Here is a 21,782-nt window from a genome sequence, read left to right as displayed (position 1 = left end):
AAGAACGGAAAAACTAACTATCAGCACCTGCTGGGCTGACAAGTGGGCAAAGGGGAGACTCATGATGGACACCGGCACATGCAGGCAAAAACACACAGACATGTAAAATGCATGTATTTAAAAAGAATTTTTTAAGGAAGAAAGAAAACGAACATGTGTTGGCTCCTGTTGGAGCAGAGACAGTGTGGTCTCAGTTCTTCTGAACTGAGTCTTAACTCAGAATGTCCAGAGGGAGAGCGTGTGTGTGTGTGTGTGTGTGTGTGTGTGTGTGTGTGTGTGTGTGTGTGTAATTTTCACATATGTGTGTGTGTTCATGTATGTGTGAGTGAACATGTGTGTTTGGATGCGTGTGGAGTTTACACAGAGGTCAGAGGTCACCCTCAGGGGTCATTCCTTGGGAGCTGTCTACCTTATTTTTTGAGACAAGGTCCTTCACTGGGACGGAGGACTCACTGTTTTGAGGTTAGGTTGGCTGGCCAGCAAGCCCCAGGGATCCTCTCATCTGCCTTCTCAGAGAGCTGGGATTACAAATTCAAGTCACCATGTGTAGGGGGCCCTGGCCCCCCATTCTGGGTAGCTGTTGCCTTGCTTGCCAACCTTGACCAGATGTCCTCCCTATGCTGATTCCCTGCCAGTTTCCTTCCTGAGATCACCGGAGGTTCTTTGTCTGTGTATCCTGCATTTGGTGTAAACAGCTTAGATGCAAGAATGTAGAATATCAGTAGCGAACTTCTGCCCTCTGGGGTTCTCCCATTGTGCTGTAAGCCTGTATTTAAGGTTTCCTCCCTCTTTCTTTTATTTTATTTTATTTTTCTTTATTAAGAAATTTTCTACTCACTCCTCATCTATCCACAGATCCCCCCTCCTCCCTCCTCCTACCCCCCAGTCCTTTTTCCCAAGCCACCCCGCATCCCCACATCCCCCAAATCGAGGTCTCCCATGGGGAGTCAGCAGAGCCCAGCTCACTGAGCCTAGGCTGCTGGTGAGGGATGTCTAGATCATGATGGGAGGATGTGCAGAGATGATGGACCACACTAGTGGAGACCCATGAACTGTGGACTGGTGGCTGTGGAGCCCCCATGGGACTGGACTAGGCCCTCTGGACATGGAAGATGGTTATTTGGCTCAAACTATTTGGGGGGCACCCATGCAGGGGGATCAGGATCTGTCCCTGGTGCATGGGCAGGCTTCTGGAACCCGGTGCCTGTGGTGTGACACCTTCCTCCCTCTTTCAATAAATGGCATTCGGCATTCTGCTGAGGCGAATGACCCGCTGTCTCTGGTCTCTATTTTTTAATCCACAGCCCCTTGCTCGGACATGGTGAACAGGTGGTGGTATCGCAGGCATTACCGCAACAACCATGCCTGGTTTTTCATGTGGATTCTGAGACTCAAATTCAGGTTGGAAGGCTCGTGTGGCAGTCACTTCAAAGACTGGCGTCTCCTCAGGCCCCAGGTCTGTATTATTAATACCATGATCTTAAAGCAGAGTCATCTTTGGCAACCACTGATAGATATTAATCTGTGTCAGGTAATAAAAAAAATACCACCATGCCAGGCGGCGGCGGCGGCGGCGGCGGCGGCGGCGGCGGCGCATGCCTTTAATCCCAGCACTCGGGAGGCAGAGGCAGGCGGATCTTTGTGAGTTCGAGGCCAGCCTGGTCTACAGAGTGAGATCCAGGACAGGCACCAAAACTACATGGAGAAACCCTGTCTTGAAAAGGTAATACAGGAAACAACAGGAAAGACTTGGCTTGAGTCTGTCAGGAAAAAGCATGAATCTTTGAGATTAAAAGGGGGCAACAAGAAAGGCAATGACTAGCGGAATAGAACCTGCTACAAACCGGGGCTGGAGGTGTGACTCGGCTAACAGAGAAGTTTAAGTTCAATTCCCAGCACCATATAAACCAGGTACAGTGTTGTATGTCATCTTAGCAGTTGGGGGGGAGGGGGAGGTAGGAAGATCAGAAGTTCAAGGCCATCTACAGCTACCTAGTGAATCTGAGGCCAGTCTGAGACATATGAGAGACACTGGAAAGGAAGAAACAGAAAAGAAGAGAGAAAAACAAGGGAGAGAAGGATAAAGGAAGGACAGAAAGACTAGAAACTGAGTGAATAAAAATTCCAGGAAGAATTTTCCATGTGATAAGATTTTGTAAATGATATGATAGGAGAGTATGGTCTTTGTAATATGTCTGTTTGATGAAGCTGAATTACATTTCCCAGAATTCCACTTTTCTCGCACATACATAGATAACATTTATGCTATACTATTCCAAATAATTACCCATCTAATTCTCATCACCCCATTACAAGATTGCCTTATTTCAAAGGTAAGGGCATTGAGACAACCAAGGATCTACATGATTTTCTCAAGACCACGTAGCTGGAAAGCGTCACAGACTGGCTGTCAGCTATCTTCATGGTCCACCCTTCTAACTACCACAAATGTCAGAGCAATAAAGCCGGAAAACTGTTCACGACTTGTTGCAAACATGCCTCCACTAATACTCGAGTCAATGGCGTCCTGAGAGAAGTGGCAGAAGTAGACTGCCACCTAGGGCCAGCCTAAGCAAAGGTCTACTGCTGTCCTTTGTTTCTAGAGACCAAGATTTACTAGGTCCACAGTTGACATCGTTCCTTCAGTAAAGCTGTTGTGTCTGGAACATCTGATTCAACTGACATCACCATTACTGAATGTAAGATGACGTGTTCACATCACCCAAGACCTATCCAACATAGTGAGTTCTATGAGGAAGTGACAGGACTCAACATCTCCACCTTCTTCAAGTGATTGACGGGACAACATTTCTGCTGTTTCCCAAAGGATGCAATCGTGTTTTCATCTACCCTCAGAATGAGAGGAGTAGCAGCAGCTTCTACTCCATCCTTGCTAATAGATCAGGAGCCATCATGAAGTTATATCATTGCCGGGCAGTAGTGGTGCACGCCTTTAATCCCAGCACTCGGGAGGCAGAAGCAGGCAGATCTCTGTGGGTTCGAGGTCAGCCTGGGCTACAGAGTGAGTTCCAGGACAGGCTCCAAAGCTACACAGAGAAACCCTGTCTCAAAGAACAAAACAAAAAAATAATAATAATAAAGTTATGTCATGATTGATGATGCACATTCTAACAGTTCACTTATTCCCCTTATAAATGAGGGATGAACTGAAATTCCTTGGGCAGGGGAAGAGGTGGAGACATGGAGACATGGCTTGGTGGCTATATGCACTAGATTCTCATGCAAAGGACCTGTGTTCAGTTCTCAGCATCCATATGGCAGATCACAAACACCTAACTCCAGTTCCAGGGCATCCAGTGCCCTCTTCTGGCTTCCACAAGAAGCACACCTACAAGAGACTCACATATTCAGGTGAAACATTCAGACACAAAATAAAAATAAATAAATATTTTTTAAAGTGTAGTGATCTAAGCCCTCTCTATTCTAATCCAGGCAGGACACAGACCCTTCCAGAATGCAGGTATGGGTATCTCCTCTAAGAAAAGAGCCAAGATCTGCTGAGGTTCTTGCTGAGGGTGAAGGAAACACAAAATGGGTAGTGAAGGAAGGTGGTTATAAATACCAGCTAAGGCCATGGGACAAACTGCAGAAATGAGGATTATAATTGACATGAGTGTTTCTGTCATATTTTGTTAAGAATGCATTTGTACAGATATTTGTGTTTTCTTTCCCTGATTTTTTTTTATCATGTGACGAAGCACCACTTAAGAGAACATCAGTGGTTATCAAATTTAAGTTTGAGATACTAAAAGAACATCCCTCAAGGGACATTGCCACATAGTATATGTTTGTGATCCTATGAGGGATAGTTACAGCATGCTAGGCATAATTATGACCTGCTTAAATATATAATGTGTTTGTAATTGTCCATGGGATAGGTATATGTGTTAGGTGTAATTATGATCTAGTTGTTGCTTTCACCTGGAAATTAAGCATGATATAAAGAGGTATGACTGTGTCAAATTGAAAAGTGGTGGACTTGTGATGGCTATTCTTAGCTGTCAACTCAACTACAGCTAGAATTAACTAAAACCCAAGTGGCTGGGTACACCTGTGAGTAATATTTTTCTTAATTAAATCATTTGAAGTGGAAAGACCCACTTTTTTAATGTACACTGGGGTTTTACTTTGCATGTATGTCTGTATGAGGATGCCACACCCCCTGGAACTGGAGTTACAGACAGTTGTGAACTGCCATGTGGGTGCTGGGAATTGAACCCAGGTCCTTTGGAAGAGCCGCCAAAGCAGCCAGTGCTTTTAACCACTGAGCCATCTCTCCAGCCCACAAGACTTACCTTTAATCCAGACCTTTTGAGGTGGGAAGATCCACCTTTAATCTGGGCCACGCCTTCCACTGGCAGCCTAGATAAGGACGTGGAAGAAGGAAGCTTGCCCATTGCCTGCTTGCTCTCGTTCTCACGGTCAAGTCCATTCCTACACTGGCATTAGAGCCTACTTCTTAAGAATTCTAGTGTGTACTGAAAACCAGCTGAGACATCCAGCCTCATGAACTGAACAACTATTGGATTCATTGACCTTTCATTCATAGGCAGCCATTGTTGGACTACCTGGACCCGAGCCTATAAGCCATCCTACCATTATAATAATCATTATAATATTCATTCTGTGAGTTCTGTTCCTCTAGAGAACCCGGATGAGCACACACACCTGCTTTGCCTCCTTGTGGTTCTGAGCTGCTACTTGATCTGCAGCAGCCTGGGATCTGTGTCACCTCATTGAAGCCACAGAACCTTGTGTCTACCTTCCGCCAGCATCCCTGGCTTATAGAGAATGGCCTTCTCAGCACTCTTCAAAGACCCAGAACATTCTAATTGATGTATTCTTAAATATATAAAGAGATTATTGTTGTTGTTTGTTTTACTCTTTGCGGGGGGGGGGGGGGGGGGGGGGGGGGGAGCTGCCACCCAGCTCCCAAATAAATTCACACATGGAGGCTTATTCTTAATTATAAATGTCCAGCCTTAGCTTGGCTTAGTTTCTAACCAGTTTTTCTTAAATTATCCCATCTACCTTTTGCCTCTGGGCTTTTCCCATTCTCTTACTTCTGTAAATCTTACTCTTACTCTGTGGCTTGCTGTGTAGCTGGGTAGCTGGCCCCTGAAGTCCTCTTCCTTCTCTGGCTCCTCGCTCCCTCCTCCCAGATTTCTCCTTCTTTATATTCTCTGCCTTCCAGCCCCGCCTATCCTTTCTCCTGCCTTGCTATTGGCCAGTTCTTTATTAGACCATCAGGTGTTTTATACAGGCACAGTAACACAGCTTCGCAGAGTTAAACAAATGCAACATAAACAAAAGTAACACACCTTAAAATAATATTCTACTAGAGATTATCTTCTGGATCTTTTTAGAGGACATGGCTGAATCGGGCAAACATGGCAAAACCATTCCTTCATAGCCTTTCTAACTTCCTGGCCAGCTGAAGGCCTAATGTGACACTAGGCCTTCACATGATAGCTTGAGTTACCACACTGAACCTAGAATCTCTGGCAGATGAATGCATGTCCATAAATGCAGCCACATTTAAAATCCTACTGCTCCTTCCGTTTGTTTGTTTGTTTGTTTGTTTGTTTGTTTGTTTGTTTGTTTGTTTCATGACAGAGTTTCTTTATGTAGCTCTGGCTGTCCTGGAACTCACTCTGTTAGACCAGGCTGGGCTCAAACTCAGAGAGATCCACCTGCCTCTGCCTCCCAAGTACCGGGATTAAAGGCGTGCACCACCACCACCTGATGTTCCTTCTTTATTTTACCTTTAGAATTCATTTACATTCATATTTGTATATTTTATAAATAAGCAAAATCTTATTCTTTTGTCTTGAGATTGGCATTCCAGGGTATGCTGGGATGCTCTGTCTATAAAGACAGATCTGAAGATGGTACGTGGTGTTGGCAATGGGCCACGCAGACCATGAAACTAACTCCCTTAGTGAGGAGATCATTCTGGTTTTCAGCTTAGCAGACTATTTCCTCCAACAAATCAGACTCACGGGCCTGGGATCTCACTGTCCTCTGCACCATCTATCAGACCCTTCTCAGCTCTTTCCCAGCGGACACTCCTTCACAGCTGGCAAGTCATCAGCTCCCTTGTAATTTCAGTCATCTTCAGGCCAAACTTGGAGTAAACACTGGACTTCTTTAGCTCTGTGACTCCAGACCAGACACGAGCTTCTGAGGCAGCACAGCTGTTCCTGCTCCCCAGGAACTTCTTCCTTCCGCTCTCACTGGAACTCAGCTGGTCCATCCTGGAGCAGAACCTGGCAACGCCTCTGTCGTCTACAAGGCAACTTCGCTATCTTGCCCTTTCTCCAGCAGGAAGAGTCTCTACCCTTCCGAGTCCAAACAGAGCAGAATCCCCCAATGCAGGAAAGAAACTTACTTTAACACCAACAATAGCCACGGGGGGGGGGGGGGGGGGGGAGTGGAATAGCTACAGATACCAAAAGTAGTTTTCTAGAATTAAAAAAAAAAAAAAATGAATGAAAGCAATTCTCTTCCCAGAAATTGAACAGAGTTCAAGAATAAAGACAACAGGTAATGGTGCGGCATGCTCAGAATTGTTGCCAAATGAACAGGTAATCCTGGCCTTGCTGTGGGAGGGGAGCACAGAATGACATGTATATTTGTCTCCCTAATCACTTACTGCATATGGATCCCACAACATCATGCTGCCTGCCTCAAATAGATATAATTTTAAAAAGTTAAAACATGGGCTGGAGAGATGGCTCAGCAGTTAGAAACACTCGCTGCTCTTGCGGAGAACCTGTGTTCAGTTCCCAGTACCCACAGAGTGGCTCATAATCATGGGCTGTAACTCCAGTTCCAGGATCTCTAGCGCCCTCTTCTGGCCTCCATGGCACCAAGCACACATGTGGTACACAAGGAGGCAAACACTCATCCACATAAAATTAAAACTCTATCTATTCTAATAAGTCCTCCCTCCCTGGGGAGCTTTCTTACTATCCTCTCTTTCTCAATAGGGACCTTAAGAATGGCGCTGTAGCTCCCGTCCTGCGTCCTTTTAGGAAGGACTTCTTTGCATGCAACCCTATAAAACCTTCTCCCCATAAAGCTTATTTATACTAAAGAAAGGAAAAGCAGGTTTTGCGGACCATTCCGTGCTGGTAAGATATGAGGGCCGCCATTGCTCTCTCATTGCAGGGATCGAAACACTCCAGAAATGGTAACCTAAAGGAGAAAGGGTCTAGTTGGCTTACAGTCCCAGAGGAATACAGTCGTCCCCCATGGCACAGAAAACAGGACAGCAGCAGGAACAGGCACCGTGACAGGGACAGGAGGCTGGCAGGTCACACTGCACCCGAACTCAGCAAACAGGAAATGAAACAGCACAAGAGAGCTTCAAGGCCACCATCTGGGGACAGAGCATTCAACCACAGGAGCCTAATGGGACATTTCACACTGCAACCACAGCAACGGGGAGATGGCCTTCTTGCACACCGCAGAGCAGCAGGCATCCCGGACAGTCACGGAGTGGACCGTCCATTTAAGGCCCTTCCATCCCTCCTTCTACTGTGCCTAGCTATCATTTCTAGAATTTAGGGTAAATAGTATCTTATAATCAGAGAAAATAAAGTACTGTCCCAAAATCCAAATAATATCACTAAGCCTTTGGGTAAAACAAAGCTTAAACACGACCTTCTCTTTAGAGATTTTTTTTTCTATTTCTACCAAAAATACCACTTTTTTTCTCCCCCACGCCCCACCCAGATTCCCATATCCATTGGTCAGTCACTCCCTGAGCCCACATCACTGTAGCATCGTCCAGTGCTGCAAGGAAGGGGTTTCTCTTGTTTTGCCCCCTATGTGCTAGTAATTGCTGGAGAACCCAAGATGCTGAATTCGCATTGGAGTAGCCAGGTTACACTTGAGATGGCCTCTCCAGCCCCAAATGCTCTTAAATACTTTCCAAGTGCTACACAATCAAGGGACAAAAGGCCTGGACGTCTCCAGTGTACATCTCCCAAGAGTATTAGGAACTGAAGGCCCAAGGACCTACTCACTTCTAAGGCTCCAAATTCATCGTCAACAACGGCAAATCCTGTCTATTCAAGGCATATCTAATAACAAATCTCAAATTCCTAAGCTATTGTTCGCAGGCGCTGCAGAAGGTCAGTTACCACATACAAATACTGTATTTTAACACATGCTGGGGTCCCCCCAGCGGAGCTCTCCCTCCGGTGTTTGTGTTACTTGTGTCGAGCATCGACAGACCTGCAGAGCTTCAGGGAGCTGCAGAGGAATGTCCAGGGGGCGCCTGTCTATTTGCAGGCCTCAGTATTTTTGTGGAATTGCTGAGTTCTCAGTATTTGTGGTGGTGGTGGTGGTGGTGGTTGCTGTGGTTGGAGATTCTTTTGGGGCAAACGCAAAATTTAGCAATCACTCCACAAAGGCTTTCCGAGGTGTGTTCTAGATTAGTCCTCTCATTAAGCTGATAAATCAAGAGATCTCTTTTGTCCAGAAGTCAAATCATCATCATTACCTTGCCCTTGCCTTCTGGAGAAAAGGACCTTCCACGCCATTTCTTCTTCTCTAGGGCATCGATTCAGCATGGAGCTATTGTTTCAAAGCCAGGGGAAAATGTATTCTTTTCACAGGTTTATTCCTTCAGCTGGAATTTGTTTAAGTGGTCTCCCCTGCACAAACACAAAAAAGCCCTAATACATGCAGACTGGGTCGGCCTCATGCCATCGGATGTCACCGCTGATGGCTGATGGCACTTATATAGATTTACACAACAAAAACTACATTAAAAATGTTCAGGTGGGGGAGACAAAGGCACAAAGGCCTGGAAATTCACAGCCCGGATTTAAACATACTATATCTAAGAGGAATGGCGTGCATTAGGGTAATGGGCCGGTGACAGGGTCTTTATTGTACCTAGGTCCCAGACACTTAATCCCTCACAGAACTTCCTGGTGGCATTTCCTTTGTCTCCTTTTGGGGGGCTTATGTTTTTTAATGGCATTATTATTGTGTAAATGCTCTTATTTTATAAAGTAATTTCAGGCTGATTAGCATCTGTTTATGCAATTAGTGTAATTATACCTAATTACAGAGTAGAAACAACAAATGTAATTAGTTTATTAGAGGTACAACTGTGATAGGTAGTGATTTTTAAATCCTTATGAAACTTTATTAACAAATATCTCATGAAGGTGAAAGCTAAATATTTAGATGCCAGCTCTCTCGTATTATGTACATATATATTTATTTCACAAGCTCAGCAGTAATTAGACCTACTGCTTGTCAAATTTAGTGCTAAAAAAATCATAGTGCCATTTTAGAAGAGATACAAATATAAAAACTGTGCTTGGGAAAATGAGAAGCACTCACTGGTATTTTTCTTTATGGTTTGGTTTTGTAAATCTCTCTTTAGTTAAGATGTCTTATACAGAGTGTCACCCACAGGTGACCGTAAAGTTATAAGGCCCACGGAGATTTACCATACCACCACAACATATGACACCCGCCTGTGTCACATGGCACTGCTGAGGAAATTGTCCCTTTACCCTTGGGTTGCGTTTCTCCATTTGATTATAAGCCAAAGTGGAATTAAAAGATGAACTGGGGGCTGGAGAGATGTTGGTCAGTACAGTGCTTACCACACAAGTGTGAGGACCTGAGGTCACTCCCACAGGAAAAAGCCGAGTGCAGACGTGCGCACCACAATCCCAATGGTGAGAAGGCAGAGGTGGGATCCCTGGAGCTTGCTGGCCAGTTGTTCTAGCCAAATTGATCCAGGCGCAGTAACAGACTCTGTCTCAAACACTGAATGACTGAGGTAGACACCTGTCTTGTCAGGTTTCTGTTGCTGTGATAAAACACCATGACCAGGGGCTGGAGAGATGGCTCAGAGGTTAAGGGTCCTGGCTATTTTTCCAGAGGTCCTGAGTTCAATTCCCAGCAACCACATGGTGGCTCACAACCATCTGTAATGAGATCTGGCGCCCTCTTCTGGCATGCATGCAGATAGAACACTGTATACATAACAAAATAAATCTTAGAAAAAAAAAATCTCCCTCCCCCCAAAAAACCACACACACACACACACACACACACACACCATGACCAAAACGAACTTGGGGAAGAAAAGGTTTATTTTGTCTTATGCATCCATATCACATTCCATCATCAAAGAAAGTCAGGGCAGGAACTTGGAGGCAGGAGCTGATGCAGAGGCCATGGAGTGTCATTCACTAGCTTGCATCTCATGGCTTTCTCAGCCTACTTTCTGATCTACTCCAGGACCACCAGCCCAGGGGTAGCACTGTCCACAATGGGCTGAGCCCTCCCACACCAATCATCAACCAAGAGAATGAGCCCACAGGCTTGCCATAGCCTAATTTGGTAGGGGCATTTTCTCAATTGAGATTCTCTCTTCCAAAATGACTTCCACTTGTGTCAGATCAGCAAAACACTAGCCAGCACAACACCTAATGTCTGTGTCCACACACGTACATATACACGTATGCATACCAGCATGAGCGTGAGCTCAAACACACACACACACATACACATACATACACACAAGATGAACTAAAACTGTGCTAACTTAAAAAAGACAACAACAAAGAAAACTCAAAAACATCACAAAATACATTTGCTTCCAAAATCCTCCACTGAAACACAAACATAAGAGATACCCGCCAATGCAGACCGTCTCACTGATTTCCTTATTAAATTACTTCTGTTATTGGTCAATAAAGAAAATATTCTTTTAAAATGTTTTATTATATTTTATTTATTTTATGTGCAAATACATGTGAGTGTGGAAGTCAGAGGACAACGTGTAGGAGTCAATTCTCTCTTTCCACCGTGTGGGTCCTGGTCACCTGATTTGGCCGCAAGCACCTTCACCCACTCAGCCATCTTGTTGGCACAAGAGAATATTTTTCGGTTATCCCTTCCCTAACACTGAAGCTAAAATGAAATGTAGTATAAATAAACGATATGCCAAGATTTACCATACTTGAATGATGTGGGACACATGCCCTTGTGGATGAAAAAAAAAGATCAAGTCTTTTCAGTTAGGATGTTGTTCTTCTCCTCTTGGGTATATAAAACTCTGCACTACAGTTCCCAGCTTCATCCCAAGGGTCACATGATCTCAGCGTTCGGTCTGCAAAGAAACAGCAAAAGGATTCCGGGCTTCAACCATAATTGAAGCAAAATTTCACATCACAACCTGTTGCTCAGACAATTATGCTTTTTAGAATTACCCTGTGTGTGCTCAATCTGTGTTTTTAGTTGTTTAATTAATAGAACAACAGTCTTCTTCAAGATTCAAAGTCAAATATGTTTTGACTTAAAAATCAGTGGCAACTCTCATCATTCTGAAAAGAAAAGAAGCAAATATGTTCATTGGTTTCTTTATTTCACTGTTTAAATTTTTTTTAAAAAATAACCCTCTTGATCTAGACTTCTCTGTGATTGACATGCATGAAAATTATAACACATGATACATATTAGGGTGAACCTTTGCAGAAGATAAAGTCCAGGCCTTGCAATTCTTGTATTCCCCCGTGGCACCATGAATACTTTGCATAAGGAAATGCTCAGTACATAATTATTGAATGGGAAGAGTGAATGAATGAATGAATGAATGAATGAATGAATGAATGAATGGCATATCAAGTTATATGTCATGGTTTGAATCTGGGGTGGCCCCCATAAGGCTCATATTTTCAGCATGCATCCCTACCTGTGGGACTTTATTAGTAGGCTAGGGAGCCTTCAGAAGGCAGGGCCAGGATGGAGGAAGTGGGCCCCTGGGGGTGGACCTTTGAAGGCTCTACCTGCCCCTTGTTCCATCCACCTGCATTCTTTACTTCCTGCCCACACCGTATAAACACAGCTGGTCCCTGTTCCCACTGCCACGCCTTCCCCGTCATGACGGACTGAAGGCTTTCTAAAAGCACAGACCAAAACCCCAGGCCGGAGAGCTGGCTCCATGGGTAAAAGTGCCTGCATGGAGATCTGAATTCAGATCCCGGCACCCATGTCAGAAGCTGGGCATGGCTGCCCAGGCACCCATAACCCCAGCGCTGTGGCGGGCAGAGACCAGAGGATCCCTGGGGCTCGCTGGCCACCAGCGGAGCTCCAGGTTCAGCGAGAGATGCTACCTCAAGGAGAAAAGGCTGAGAATAATGAAGTGGGACATCCCAGGTCCTCTTCTGGACTCTGAATATTTACATAGCACATGTTCCCACGTATCATATTTACACACATACATACACACACAGAAAAGAATTTTCTACTAAAGAAAATGTTTTATCTTTTCCTGAGCCTGACTAGGGCAGCAGCCTAACAGTGATGTCTAAAGAAACAGCTCTGCAGTTAAGAGAACTTACTGTTTTCACACAGGACCCCGGTTCAGTTCCTAGCGCCCACATAAGGTGGCTCACAGATGTAACTCCAGTTCCGGGGATGGGATGCATGCGCTCTGGCCCCCTGGCGTACCTACACACACACACACACACACACACACACACACACACACACACACGGTACACATATACATATTCTTTAAAAGTCCTTTTCTCCTCCTAAGTTGCTTCTGCCGGGTATTTTCACACCAACACGAAAGGTAACAAGAACAATATGCAACTCACTTTTTTACAGAGTAAGCACATGGAAAATAGCTTTTTCCCCCCACTTGTATTTTCTCTTTGCTCCTTTGTTTAAAGGGACTTATAAGTTGATATTTTAAAAGCCAACTATCTAGACCATCCTCCCCATGGAGGTGTTTAATTGTCTAATGACACACAAAATCTTAACAATGTGTCTGGCACAAGGCAGTTACGGGAAAATATTAGTTCCTCGATGTTCGGGAGATAGTGACTTCCTTCAAAAAGCCTTCTGTCAATCAATCAATCATCAAACAAACAAACAACAACAACAAAAAGGACTAAGACAAAATCACAGTGACAGAGGAGGGGGGGAGGGGGAGGGGAGGAGGAAGAGGAAGCAGCGGCAGCAGCTGGTCCCCCTGACAAGCGTTAAGTATTATAAGTATTAATAATCCTCCCTTCCGGACCATCCTCACCTGGCTTCACCCCAGGTGGCACAGCCTGGATTTGGGGAAGAGGCTACATAAAGAAAGAGTCATAGATCCTGAAGGGCTCTCTCGGCAGGCTGTCTGGGGTCTTGAGGCTTGGTGCTCTCTCTGTACTAGGGTCCACTGATGCAGTGGTTTGATCTTGGAGACCAATTTACTGTGTAAAGGAGACAACTAGTGTATGTCAACTTGAGAAGATTGTGACTCCAGTTCCCATAGACCAAACACACTTGTTCCCCTCCCCTGCTACACCCATCAATGCTATAAAATGGACTTGGCAGTCAACACCGAGGGAGCACATCTGTAAACGCCGAGGAGAGACTAAACATAAAAGAGATTTCTTTCCCATCTGGACTTCAGAGTGAAGACAAAGTCAGCAGAATAAGGAGTGAGCTGTAGGAAACCAGCTCCTCCTTCTCACCTAAGAAGTGTGTATTCCCCAGTCCCACTCAGGGTGGATGTGTCGCACTCTTCTATCTTGTGGCCTAGACACGAACCCAGCATCCAAGGAAGAAAGGCAGATGCACACTTTCCAGAATACAGGCTAGTGCTACCAACTGCTTTCCACTGTGCCTGGCTCCTAGGGAGGCTGGGTTACTCCAGCTTAAAATCTGTAAAGGGCCTCCAGAGGATGGGCTGAACATCACAGCTAGTATCAGCGGCCAAGTGGCTCCCCGGAAGCATCCAGGATTCCCAGCAGACTTGTCTGACCAAACATCGAGTGTAGCCTTCTAAATGTGGATGAAGTGGAAAAAAAAAAAAAAAGATGGATAACCATTCAGTCAGTGGGTGGGTTATTTTTATTGTTTTCTTTTATGCATATACATGTTCTTGTGTGTAGGAGTGGGATATACATAAACATGTGTATACATGGAAGCCAGAACACAATGTCAAATGTCTTCCTCACCTGTTCTCCACCTGTATTTTGAGACAGGATCTCTCACTCAGCCTAGAGTTCACAAGTGTGCCGTCTTGCAGTCCCTAAGGGTGGTCCTGCCTCCACCTCCCTAAGGCTAGGATTTCAAGCTTTTGTCACCAGGCTCTGCTTTCCCCCATCCCACCCCCACCCCACCCCCCCACCCCCACCCCACCCACCCACCCACCCCCCCGCCACCGCCCCCATGGGTGCCGGGTATCTATGAAGCACTTACCTACTGAGCTACCTCCTGACCCAACACAAGTTGTTGTTCTGTGTTCAGATGAAGACAGCATTGCTTATCTTTGCCCTCTGAGTCCCATCCCTAAGTGTAATAACCACCACAACTTCTGGAAAGTTCCGCAGTCTCTGGTTCTGAGAGTACCAGTATCCTTCTCTGAGTCCATCATTGCTTGCTGGGGCGGGGGAGCCTGTCACACTGAACAAGATGGCGCCGTGTTAAGGTTCCACAGACGACTTTCTGCACTTGCCCCCTTAAACTGTGAGTTGAAAGCTTAGAGATTAAAAATGGAAATGGTTCCCTGGCTTCATCCTAACGTGGCATTTACACACTCTTCCATGCCATGTGAGCACACTCACTCACCAGACTGGCATCCATCCTCCACACAGCGGAGCGCCTAGAAAAGCGTTATTCTTTCCAGGTGTGCCTGCCTGGGTTATTTATGGCCTGACTTCCTTTCCGAGTGTGAGAAACCTTAGCCTCCCGCCAGCTGCAAGGGATTGTTAAGAAGCATTTTTAAGTGAAAAAATATAGAGAGCGACACTTCTTTTCTTCCTCCCCCGCCCTGCCCCGAAGCCAACCACACTCCACGCACCTCCCTGTGTCAGTTAGTCAATGACATGTCTAAAGAGGCATTTAACTGTACTCACCATCAAAGACGCTGCCCCATGCCGGCAACAGTGTATTAACTTAATGAATTCCAGAAAGGACAGGGAAGAAGGTACCGTTAGCTCGGCCCAAGTTACCCTTCCTGAGACCACTCATCACTGGTGGTGAAAACACAGACATGTGCTTTCCTCCCACTCTTTATTGTAGAGATGCCCGATGGGGGGGGCCTGAGAGCATGGAGACTCGGATGAACTCGAGGCCAAAGATGAACCCCAGTGTGCGAAGAGGCCCTGTGACACTGACATGGTTTGTTCGCCTACACTGACTTGAAATGCTCCCTCATTCGTGAACAAAACGGAAAGGGCCCCAGCGGTGATGCCTTCGCTGCAAGGTGGCATGAAAGTTGCTTTAAGCAAAGCTCACCAGTTGCTTCTTAGTGAGCATGTTCTTTAAGTAGATGGAAGGAACAGAAGCTGGGCCTGGTCCTACAAGCCTGCCACCTCAGCCTCTCCTGAGGCTGAGGTAGGAGAAGCCCAAAGCTCAAGACCAGCTTGGATAATTTCAAATATAAATTATCCTGAAAGAGGGGCTGGAGATGTAGCTGGGTGGTAGAGCGCATCCTAGCATGTGCGAGGTCCTAGGTTCAATGCACGGTACTACAAAAAACAAAAGATAAAGTAATTTATTAAAGATAAAGTTCCAATACCACAAAAAAAATAGTATCTGATAGGATTTTTTATATCCCTATATTAGGTTTCTCCGCCGTCTCAGTAAGCCAGATTAAGTCGAATTAAAAAGACCAGGTTTAAGGAGCCAAGCACTCTTGGGTGACCTTTCTAGCTCCCTAGAGGTGGTGGGAGATCACATGGCAGGTCTTGGAACAGAGGGGGCGGTGCTTAAATACCTTGTAGGCACAGTCTTGAGCTTTGGGGGAGGAGCCTGGATGTTTGCGGTCTTTCTGAGGTGGGCAGGGTCTGGAGAGGGAGGAATGGAACTGAGAGGCAGACTTTCCAACCAAACATTCCCAACCATCTTGGATATGTGGGTACTGGTTCAAGTCTGGCTACTTCCTGTTGGCACAAGATGACATGGGGAGGGGGAATTGGGAGTCAGTGGGGCTCCCGCTCATCAGGAGGTATGGGTGAGGAAGCATCTGGTTAAGGATCATGACCTCAGGAATCTGTTTCTTGAGGAAGAAGAGAAGGCGAGTTGCTAGGAGAAAAAAAAATAGATTATTAACACCAGCCCTATGAACAGGGCTAGCCATGTGAAGAGTGGAGACTGCCAGAAAGAATGGAATGGAGATGTGCCCTGATTGTACAGGAAAGGCAAGGGTAAATGCCAGGACAGAAGAGCAGATAGGCCCTTCACTGGGATGTTTTGGAAAACTTCAGGGTGGAGTGTCCCAGTTGCTGGGCAGACTTAGATAGGTGCCCACTGGAGCCTGGAGACATAGTACCAGTGCTGATATCCTAGGAGCTTGTGAGGATATGGAATTTCCAGGAGATGCTGAGGGCTTCAGACACAAGCTCAATGACCCTGGAAGTGAAGGTTGGGTGTTGTCCGCTTGGATAGTCCGTGGCATGCCAAATAGCCAAACCAAGGGATGATGTGTTCAAGGAGTACCTGAGCCACCACATCTGCTCTATCCCTGGGGATGGGAAATGCCTCCACCCATCCTGTAAAGGTGTCAACAGATGACTCCAGAATATGCCTTCCACAGCAAAATCTGCAGATGCTGGAATCATATAAAATGGCAGAGTGATGTTTAAATAAAAATGACCAGCCCAGCAAGAGAAACTCAGTGGGTAAAGGTGCTTGCCACTAAGTGTGATACCCCAAGTTCAATTCTAAAAACCTATATGGCAGAAGGGGAGAACCAACTCTAGAAAGTTATCCTCTGACCTACACACACACACACACACACACACACACACACTAAAAAATAAATTTTTAAATGTCAGAATAAGTAGGACATGGTAGCAAACACCTGTAATCCCAGTACTTGGGAGGCTAAAGCAGGAGGATTATAGGCAGTTCAAAGCCATGCTGGGTTACATAGTGAATTCTAGGCTAGCCTGGGCTATGTAGAGAAACCATGTCTCAAAAGAAATGTAAGTAAGTAGTAAATAGTAATAATAGTAATAATGGCTAAATGGTGATGTGTTTACATACAACCCATGCACATATGCTCTACCATTGAATGAGGCTCCCCCTTAGCCTTTCCCCTGTGTATCTAACTCATGTGTAGATTACTGTCTAAACAGTTCCTGCAGTATACGATTTCAAGAATTATGACAAGGTATCCATGTCTACAACTGATAAAAATCTTTTCCAAATATGTTTAGTATGCTATTGAAGCCCATGAGTACAGAATCCACAGATATGAAGGGCTGACTACATACTCTAACTTAAATAATTTTTCACAGGCAAGCAGAGCTTGGTTCTAAAGTAACTGGTTCAACTCTCCAATATATGTAGTCTTGGGGCCTAGAAAGACGGCTCCATGATTGGGGGCACTTACCACTTCTGCAGAGGATCTGGGTTCAGTTCCCAGCACCCACATGGTGGCTCACAACTGCCTGTAACTGTAGTACCAGAGAATCCAACACCCTCTTGGGCCTATGAGGGAACTAGGCACGCATGTAGTGCACTTATATGCAGGCAAAACATCCATGCAAATAAAATAAAAATAAATGACTCTTTTAAAGAATAAATGTACTGAGTTCAGATAACTTTTGAAATGTTTCTGAAAAGACAAACATTAAACTAATTGGCACAATCTTTCATAGCAATTATGACTTGTGAAAAGGCAAAAGCACGTGGCTGATGGCAGAGATGAGGAATAGCTGACAATCACCCACGTGGAAAGATTGACAGGACCTGAAATTTGAAATAACAAATTATTGAATGCAACAACGTGAGTCTCGGGAAAATTTGAGCCCTCAACTAATAAGATCACAGAGTAGCTATGTTTCTTGCAACAGAAAATTCACTTTTATTGGGTAGGTGTGGCTCTAAAAAATTGCCACATAATTTAGAGATCTGCGGGAATCTTTGGTATTTGGGAACCTGGAGGAGCCTTTGGAAAAAGCTCATCACAGCTCCTTTCAATCTTGGAGGAAGCTGGCACTTTCTGCAATGGAGTTGTTAAACAGCCTGGCCATGCCAAAATTCATCATAGCACTGCCCCAGGGAGGCTGCGAGCTGCCTGACCCAGTAGCTCCGAGTGCGCCTGGAACAAAAGGCTAGCATCAATTTCAAAAGGAACCCTAGGAAGCATCCGGGAGGATGCGGAGTGTTGAGGTGGAAGGCGGCAGGCAGTGGGAGTGAGGAAGCACTAGCCGAGGAAGGCAGAGTGGGTGTGTGGGAAGGAGGCCTGGACGAGCGGGCTTGCTGCGAAGCAGCACACAGGATCGCTAGGCAATGGTCTGTTTCCACACAAGCATCACAGAGTTGACTACAAAGCGGTGAAGATAGAACACAGTGAAGAATGTGTCTCACACAGAGAAATGACAAAAAGAAAAAGAGGAAGCAGGGAGGGACTGAAAGGAGGAAGCAAAGAGAGGGGAGAAAAGGAAGAAGAGGGGGGAAGGAGAGAGCGGGCGAAAAGGATGAGGGTGGGGAGAGAACGGAGAGGCCAGAAGGGAGGGGGAAGCCATGAAGGAGGCGGAGGAGGACGGGAGCGGCAGGGCAAAGGGGATGGGGAAGGAAGAGGAGAGGGGCTGAGAGGATGGAAAACAGGAAGGAGGCAAAGAAAAGAGGAAGGGGGTTAAAAGATGGGATAAGGAGCAAGGAGAGGGGACTGGGAGAAAGGAGAGGGAGTAAAGGTCAGAGTGTAAGAGAAGACATTTGAAGAAAAGGGTCAGCAAACCCAGTCTCCAGAAAGGCTGGCTAACGGCAGGCCACTGGTGTGTGTGCTGTCAAGATGTACCAAATGTCTCGAGCATCCAAATCTCTATCAGTTAATTATTTTATTAATGCCATTCAAGGCTTAACACTACTCACACGGGACTGTAAATAGCGATGATAACGACATCCAGGTTGGTGTCAAAGAAGCTGAAGGTTTTATGTAAAACACAGCCTACAAGCAGCAGATGACAGGTTACAAACCTTTACATCACACCAAGGAAAAAGCCTTACAAAGATCCACAAAACTGCGGCCTTAATATGCAACAGCATCCCCTGCCCCCGATGTCCCTCCAGAATGATTTGTAATCAACCCCTACATTGGGGGGGGGGGGGAATCTCAGCACTCAAGAATAGTAAGTAAGAAAGAGTTAATGTACTTTTAAAGAACATAGGATCTTTAACCCTGTCCCTCTACTTTTTTTCCAAAGTGAATTAAAAAGAAAAAGGTTAAAAAAAAAAAAGGATATGATTACCCCACTAGGTATGGGTTAAGGAGGTATGAGGGAGAATACAGCCAGAGGCATTTGGAAGGGTCTAGAATGAACTGGGCCATGAGAGCAGATGGGGGTGAGGGTGGGGCAAGAGAAAAAGAGAAAAGTGTGGGGAGCCATGGACCGAGAGACCAAGGGGCCAAGAGCCCAGAAGGAAAGGTAGCCAAAATGGCTGAGGTTACATGTAGCTAGAATTTTCCTGCCTTGCCCACAGTCAGGACAAATCTTTGTCACCCGCCAGTCCCACAGCTGCTCAGACCCAACCAAGTAAACACAGAGACTTATATTGGTTACAAACTGTATGGCCGTGGCAGGCTTCTTGCTAACTGTTCTTATCTTGCTAACTGTGCTTTTATCTTAAATTAATCCATTCCCATAAATCTATACCTTGCCACGTGGCTGGTGGCTTACCGGCGTCTTCACATGTTGCTGGTCATGGCGGTGTCTGGCAGTGTCTCTCTGCCTCAGCCTTCCGCTTCCCAGAATTCTCCTCTCTCCTTGTCCCACCTACTTCCTGCCTGGCCACTGGCCAATCAGTGTTTTATTTATTGACCAATCAGAGCAATTTGACATACAGACCATCCCACAGCAGTTACACAGGGATCAAAGGCCGGGGGACAGGAAGCCCAGTGACTTTAGGGTAGAAGGTGGGATATGCCAGCCTGGGGGACCCTGTACCAGGTAGGAACTGAGGGAGAGTGGTGGCCAGAATCTGCTTTGATGTGTTAAACGGGCATCTTGGCCATTTGTCCTGGGTTTCTTTGGGACCTAACTCACAGCTGAAGCCCGTTTTTGATTCATGGACTGTGTATTTAAAAACCAACAATGTTAATGTAAAAACAGGCGGTTGCTTTCAATCATTTAAAAATTAGTTATGAATAATTACTGCCCAGTCATTGGTGTTCACATAATTAGGAGTTTGAGCAGTCTTGGTGGGCTAGACGTCTTCCAGGGCATCTCCAACAAGATAAACTTGAAGCTTTCAGACCCACCACTGACCACAGAGATCATTCCGCCTGGTGCAGTCTGGTAGTTTGCGGAATGTCTTGATTTTATTCAGGCTTAGGAATGAATTTGTCCTTCCCCTCTTCCCCAAAGATATCAAAATCCAAGAAGGCTCGAGTTTATTATATTAATAGTGCATTTATTATCTGTGCGCAGTGTGTGTACATCTCCCATATACTTTAAATCAACTCTCACTTATGATGCCTAACACAGGGTAAATGTTAAGTAAAGCACTGTTCTACCACACAGGATAGAAAATAGTGGCGAGTCGGGGCAAGTCTATACATGTTCAATACCGACTTTTCAAAAGCTTTGTTCTGAGGTTGGCTGAGTCTATGGATCCAGAATCCGTAGCCATGGATGGTCAAGCACACATTGCTACAGGAATTACAACCAACTCTGCCAGGCATCTTAGCTCACCAAGTGATAGGACAAGCTTTCATTTTCTGAAAACTTCAGACTCCAGACACATTCTTGTTGCGTAGTTTTTTTGCTGGTGGGGAAGGGATGAGGGAGTTGTGGAGGGTTAAAGCTCAGTTTGAGTGACTTATTTCCTGAGATGGAACCAGGTATGATGGTTTGGATATGAAAGTCTCCCAGCAGACTCCTGTGTTAAAACGTTTGGTTACCCAGCTGCTGGCCCTGTTTCGGGAGCCAGTGGGACTGTGATCTCTAGGATACACATGTGTGAGTCAGAAGGAGCCGGCCTTAAAGGCCTGGCTCTGGTTCTGACCTCCCACTCCCACTACCCCAGACTGAGTCCCTCCTCCATGCCTTCCCACCACACCAGCCTCAGTGTCTGAAACCATGAACCAAAAGCCCTTCCTCCCTTAGGGTGCTTCAGGCAGGTCGCAGAAGTGAGAAAACTAACACACCAATCAAGAGGCAAAACTGTAATTTGAACCAGACTCTGAATCCAAATCTTACAAGATGATTCAAGGAAGTCCAAACCAAGGTTCAGCCAACCAACTCTGAAGTTGTGAAAACAGATATGACAAAGACTCTATAATTTGACATGTAAATCACACTTTAAAGGCACAGTAGATGTCAAAGCATTATGTATCCACTTTGAAACCAAACACCAGCACTCCGCTGAAACAATGGCCTCCCAGTAAGTCTGCTTCACTTAAAAGGTTCAATAAGCTCCCGAATGCCAGCAAGTGTTTTTGGCTGATGTGGGGAGGTGGTCTGGCAATCTCCTAGCCTGGGAGAGTTGGTTAATTGTTTGTCCGAGGAGAAACTTAAGTCCTTTCAAGCACTGTCTTGAGTAAGCGTTGCCATGGGAAAGCCCGAGTATGCCACGTTTCATAGTGGTTGCACAGCTACCGGAGAGAGCCCAGGGAGGAGTCTTTGTCCCCAGCTGCCAGCCACACCCTATCCCCAGGCAGCTGTCTTCCTTTATGAGCTACCAGTCAGGACAGGAAGTGTGGATGATGCAGCACAAAGCCTGGCCATTTAACACGGCAGCAAAGAGAGCCCTGCCTTGGACAGTGGGTA

The 21,782-nt window shown here is 45.7% G+C and overlaps 1 long non-coding RNA gene across 6 annotated transcripts; it reads right to left on the bottom strand.

Moving 5' to 3' along the window:
- Nucleotides 1–10,750: 10,750 nt before the first annotated feature.
- On the bottom strand, nt 10,751–19,755 carry LOC121829409 (uncharacterized). 6 transcript variants are annotated; one of them, XR_013051291.1, is made up of 10 exons: nt 19,668–19,755; nt 18,886–18,961; nt 14,632–16,615; nt 14,263–14,466; nt 14,019–14,124; nt 13,533–13,842; nt 13,100–13,268; nt 11,274–11,387; nt 11,019–11,173; nt 10,751–10,923 (listed from the first exon to the last, which is right to left on the bottom strand). It is a non-coding gene; the product is annotated as an uncharacterized LOC121829409 (long non-coding RNA). The 6 variants fall into 6 exon arrangements; XR_013051293.1 differs by having other exon boundaries at nt 10,751–11,173; nt 14,632–14,758; nt 14,919–16,615; XR_006072206.2 differs by having other exon boundaries at nt 10,751–11,173; nt 14,632–15,533; nt 15,782–16,615.
- Between the last annotated feature and the right edge of the window lie 2,027 nt (nt 19,756–21,782).

Source organism: Peromyscus maniculatus, chromosome 5, assembly GCF_049852395.1.
Source record: "Peromyscus maniculatus bairdii isolate BWxNUB_F1_BW_parent chromosome 5, HU_Pman_BW_mat_3.1, whole genome shotgun sequence".
Lineage (NCBI taxonomy): Eukaryota > Metazoa > Chordata > Mammalia > Rodentia > Cricetidae > Peromyscus > Peromyscus maniculatus.
This window is presented reverse-complemented; position numbering and strand designations above follow the sequence as displayed.